We start from the raw sequence: 6,061 nt of genomic DNA, 5'->3' as shown, positions 1-6,061 counted from the left end.
AGCATTTACTTTAAGCATTTAAGGTATTGTAACATTTAGCAAAATGTGATCAATATCATTGATCAGAATTAATTGTTTACTAGGACTTCCAGTTCTAAGTATGTTAGGTAGATTTTTAAACTAAGATACATATAACAAACAGAAAACATTTATTTGTAAAATATTTGAACTTTAATAACACATTCTTCTCTGTCAGATTTTTTTTCATTATCCACCCATTTATGCATCTACTCATGTATTTATTAACCACTACTGTGTTACAAAATATTTATTAAATGCTTATTGGGTGATAAGTTGTGAGGATAAATAAAATAGATAATGATAAGCATTAATGCTTAATAATATACATCTTGTATCATGATCTTCTTTACCTATTTTATGTATAATAATACATATGATCCATCAATACCTGTAAAAGAGCTGGGCATGGTGGGGCATACCTATAATCTCAGCAGCTTGGGAGGCTGAGGCAAGAGGATCATGAGTTCAAAGCCAGCCTCGGAAACTTAGTGAGGACCTGAGCAACTCAGTGAGGCCCTGCCTCTAAATAAAATACAAAAAAGGACTGGGGATGTGGCTCAGTGGTTAAGTACTCCTGATTTCAATCCCTAGTACTAAACAAACAAACAAACAAACAAAAACTGTATAAGACGGGTATCATAATTAACCCCATTTGTGCTGAGAAAACTCAAGGAAAGACACATGAAAGAACTTTTCCATACCAATATTAATTAAAGTGAGTAAGATTCAGATCAACTAGTTGAAAAGTTATACAATTAATATATTGAAAAATTCTGAGTAAGAATGCTCTTAATTCATTAAGTTCTTGTTTCTCTAAGATGAACAAATCTCCATTTTCTTAAATCTGAAGTATAACATAAGCTTTTAAATTAATCTGGTAGTAAATATGAACACATAAGTAGATGATTAGAATTCACCATAATAACATCTATTATAATTAAGTTCTAGAAGTATAGCAGGGTGCAAAAGAGAAACTGGGTATCCTTCAGAGAATATGATCTCATACAACAGAGATTCTCTCTGCCAAAAATTACAGTCATCCAATTACCAACCAAATCCTAAAACACTAAAAATAAAGTAATGGAAACCTAAATCATTTTACAGATATCTTATTACAGGGATACATATCTTAGTTTTAGATATTCTGCCAGGATTTTTTTTTTACTCTTTGATGCTGGATCAGTAAAAAATGAATATATACTAATATTCAAATTTGAATTATTAATCCTTTGAGATTGGCTATTTCACATACACATATATTTGTCACTGTGGCTTCATAATTTAGTATATTTTAGTTATTATATTATATAATATTTTTAACAGATAACACTCTTGCTACAACTATGTGAGGAAATTGAATATGTTACCAATCTATCTTGTTTTTCAAGAGCATCATTACTTGTAGAGATCACCCATGAGTTGAATTGGTTTGGCAATTACTCATTGAATTCCACTTAAGGCTGAATGAACTTTTGGTTGTTGTTTAATGCTACAGTACACTGCGCTATGTAAAATGTTCATTAATTCTTCTTTCAAGGAAAATAAAGAAAACTTTAAAAGTATTGTCTAAAAAGGCAGAAAGCAGTGATTACACACAGAAATAAAAGATGGGAATGGGGATCCATTTATCTGGTAAATTTAGGCAACTAGTTATTCTAATATCCTCACACTCAAAAGGGGAACTATAATTTTGTATATTTTTTTCAAATTTAATACTCAATTTTGCAAATATAGATACGCACTTCTATGATGTAACAAATGAGAAGCTGATAAAACTTGAATTATGTATTTCTTTTAGAAATTTACGTTTATTAAATAAGAAAGTCATTTTTTTCTAAATTTAAGGATTAAATAAAATTCTACCTATTTTAAAATTTAGTTAAATTTGTATATGGTCATAAGAGTTATCACTCACTAAACCTTTCCAATTTTGATTAAGGCATGCAATTACACAATTATGACAAACCCTTAGTCCAACTAGAACTATTTGTAAAATTTCTTTGAAAAAAAAAACCCACTAATTTTAAACAAAACTACATTAGCCTGGATAAAATACTGTAAGACAACTAAGCTACTTTGTTCAGAGAAGTATTAAAGCTAAGCCATATATATACCTCATAACTGGGAGAAATATTTTACCTGTGGTTAGAATCCAGTTTAATCTCTGGAAGAGAGAAAAAATAATTCACCATCTTTCTCCTTCAGATGCATTGGGATCAGTATTTCTTTAAAAATAAGGTATTACAGGCACTTGTCATTGGGAAATATGATTCTATAGGGACACACATATGTGATTGCAGCACTGACCAGATAAAGCAATCTTCCTAAGAAATTTCCTGACCTCTGCTGCAGGGTATATATTAAATCTCAGACATTGCGTTTGAAGTCATAGATTAAACATTCACAATGAAACCAGACACAATACTGTGTATTAGTTCTCCCTGTGCCTAGAAAATTTTGTTCTTAGATAACCCTTTGGCTAAGAAAATCTTATTCTTTAAATCTTTATAAATTTTCACTTTGTCTGCCCACCTACCATAACCCACCCCATTTCTTGAATCCTGTTTTATTTTTTACTTAACTGTTTTTCTATAGTATATGTCAAGATGTTGCTAGATTAAGCAAATAAAAGTAGAGTATATCCACTTAAATTTGAGTGTCAGATAAATAATAGATAAAATACATATTATATACATATACTTATAAATTTGATATATTTTCATATATTAATTTACACATATATGCAATATTAGGACAACTTTATAGTAAAAAAATTATTTTATTTGCCTATGTGAAATTTAATTTTTAAATAAATCTGGTAGTTTTATATTTTAACTGGCAGCCCTAACTTACCACCTTCTTTAATAGGATACAATTAACTTATTGTGGTTATTTTTTATTTTTTATCTTCAGTGAGAACAAGGATCTCTGACTATTTTCATTACTTATCTATTACCTAAGACAGTGCTGGGTTTGAAGTAGTTACTCAATAAATACTTAGAGAATAAAATTATTTTTATAAAGAGGATTTTTATGTTTTTTCCAAATATAACTGCAATGAAAGAAATGTGTACACACATAGCCAATTCAATTTTTAATCATTAATTAGTAAATCATATTTATCTTTTCTTAATTATTTAGTATAAAATGTATTCATTCATTGAATAACATATTTGTTTGATTGTACCTGAGTTGATAAGTGAATGGTACATTCTAAGCATCAGCAGCTCTTGTTAAAAGACATAAAAACTCATTCCAGAGTCAATAATTTATTTTTTTAACAAATGCTGGGAATGCACATACTTGTAGATTATTATAATATTAAATAATTAAAGTCCTTCATTTAGATATATTTCATTAATTAATTGTAGTAAACAATTGATCTGCTAAGTCAGGGTGCATCTGTTGTGACTCTGTGTTCAGTTAATTGGGCTATTTGCTGAGTAGGATTGAGCAATGGAATTACTTTTTACTACTTAGTATCCATAGGGAATTATTCAGGTTAATTTATGGTGACTGGCTTCAACATTAGACTCCTAATAAAATGTAAAGTTTTTAAACATCTCAAATGTAATTTTAAATAACCTACGATATGATTCCTCTCAGTGTTTGGGCTGCATTTACAATATGTGTGTATAATCAGTGATCAATGTTTGTTCGTTTATATATGAAAAGTAAGTCACACATTTTGGGGAACATTAATTTACAATTGATAGAAGCATTAATCATTTTTTCTTGTTTGACTGGCATTCCCATTATAAAAAGGTAAATGTTAGCAATCATCCTTTCCGTTTATCTACAGTCTCTTTTTCAACAAAATTGAATGGATTCAGGAATTGAGGAAATGTAACTCAGACCTCTTTTAAATCTAGTAAAAATAACATGAATATCTATTCAGGACTTAAAACATCTTTGCAAAAATATAATACATTCTGTCTAGCAACTTAAATATATAAAGAAAAAAAACCCAAAAGCAATCAATAATTTTTTTTGTCCAAACAAGAATTGCAACCCTTACATTTCAGTAGTTCTCCTTAAGCACTATTTTAGTCAGCTTTCTTGAAACTGTGACCAAAAGATGTGATAAGAACAATTAGAGGAGGAAAAATTTATTTGGGTGTACCGGGTTTAAGAGTTCTCGGTCCTTAGACTGCCAGCTTCATTGCCCAGGCTCAATATGTGGCAGAATGTCATGATAGAAGAGTGTTTTGGAGGAAAGCAGGTCAGGACATGGACACCAAGAGGCAGAGAAAGAGAGCTCCCCTCACCAAGGACAAAATATAAACCTAAGGCACACTCTTATTGACTTGCCTTCTCCAGCCACACACTACCTGCCTACAGTTACCACCCAGTTAATTCCTATCAGTGGATTTGTGTACTGATTAGGTTAAGACTCTCATAACCTCATAATCTCTCCTCTGAACTTCTTGCATTGTCTCCCAAGCTTTGGGGGAACACTTCATATCTAAACCAAAGCTAGCACTCAATGGGCCAAATTACTCAATTTCATAAATTTTTGAAGTTGTAACAAAATATTTCAGAGGGCTGGGGTTGTGGCTCAGTGGTAGAGTGTTCACCTAACAAAATATTCCTAGCTGAAAAAGGAAAGACCGAATGCTAATACAAATTTTTCCATCAATTTTCTCACCCACTCCAATTAAAGTTTCCTTTCTATATGCTTTAGAAGAGTCCAATTCAGCTCAAATGTAAAACTTTTACTGTCCTAGAAAGTGAATGGATTTCTGGCCTAAATGAATCTAGCCTGCCTTAAAACATATTTTCTCCACTGAGAGAGCAAATAAGTGAAATTCATCCTGACAGGTTACAATTTGTATATCAATGCTCAATTATCATGTCATTCAGGCATGCTAAATCATTCAACCAAAATGCTGAGGAAAGTCCTCCATACAAGCATGAATGAGAATGTATGTGAGAAATCAAATGTCCAAATATGATGACTATGAAGGGAGATGTATTTAAGGTTGTGCTTATCACTTATTCCCTAATTTTTTCCTCCCAAATGTCAAAAGTAAACCAGACTTATTATTATTCAATAGAGTGATGTGGGAGGAACCAGGATGGAAGTAACCTCATGCTGAGATGGAAGACATGAGGGTGAGACCTTGGGAAATAAATCAATGAGAATAATCACAACTTCTATCAAGTACCCAGGTTGAATGCAGTGCTCTCATAGTCATAAGTCAGCTGGGTCATGTTGGTGCTACTTCCTTAACACTGCATTTTGTTGAAAACTCCACTGATAATATTTTATTCGATATATCTATGTTTTCACTAGGCAGTGATGTAGCTTAGATTGTAGTTAGAATAGCTTTGAATTTCTCTATCTTCCACTCCTAATACAAGATCTGAGAGGTGGTAGGTACCAAAGGAATGCATTTAGTAAGTAAATATGAGATGTGAAACTCTGGGGGACAAGTCACCCCCTTTGTTTTCCTAAACTCATGAGAATCTTCTTGAGTCAGCTTTTGTTCCTATTCCCTACTTTGTCCTCTGTGTTTCAGTTCTTCTTGGCAGTATTTAAAACTGCATATTCTGAGTTTGATGGAAAATAATTGATTTCTTAGCTGCATTTTAATCAAAGATCATTCAGGTTAATATGTTTATGGGATTTAATTGTCCAGTACTACAAAAATTAATTCTCAGCTTATCCATCTAGTCTCTTCATTCACCCTGCTTTCCATCCACCCTCCATCCCTTCATTTACACATCGATCTATCCATTCTATACTCATGCAGACAGCAGTACTTGGCTTCCATTACTATGTACAGAGCATGGTAGGAAGTACTCCAGGAGATGCAAAGATGAAAGAAAAAAAATTCTGTTTCTGCAAAGAACTTTGTTTTGTGACCTCAACTGATCTGTGTTCACAAAGGCAACATTATTATAGAAATGTTAAGACAATCATTCAGTGTTTCCACTCATTTTTTAAGGTCAAGGACACTTTAATATAATTATGACAGTTAAAATTTTTCTCACAATGATATATTTTGCATATGTACATTTTTGCATTTTTCCACAG

The sequence above is a fragment of the Callospermophilus lateralis genome, chromosome 11 (assembly GCF_048772815.1).
Source record: "Callospermophilus lateralis isolate mCalLat2 chromosome 11, mCalLat2.hap1, whole genome shotgun sequence".
Taxonomy (NCBI): domain Eukaryota; kingdom Metazoa; phylum Chordata; class Mammalia; order Rodentia; family Sciuridae; genus Callospermophilus; species Callospermophilus lateralis.
The sequence above is the reverse complement of the archived record's forward strand: the minus strand, read 5'-3'. Positions refer to the sequence as shown.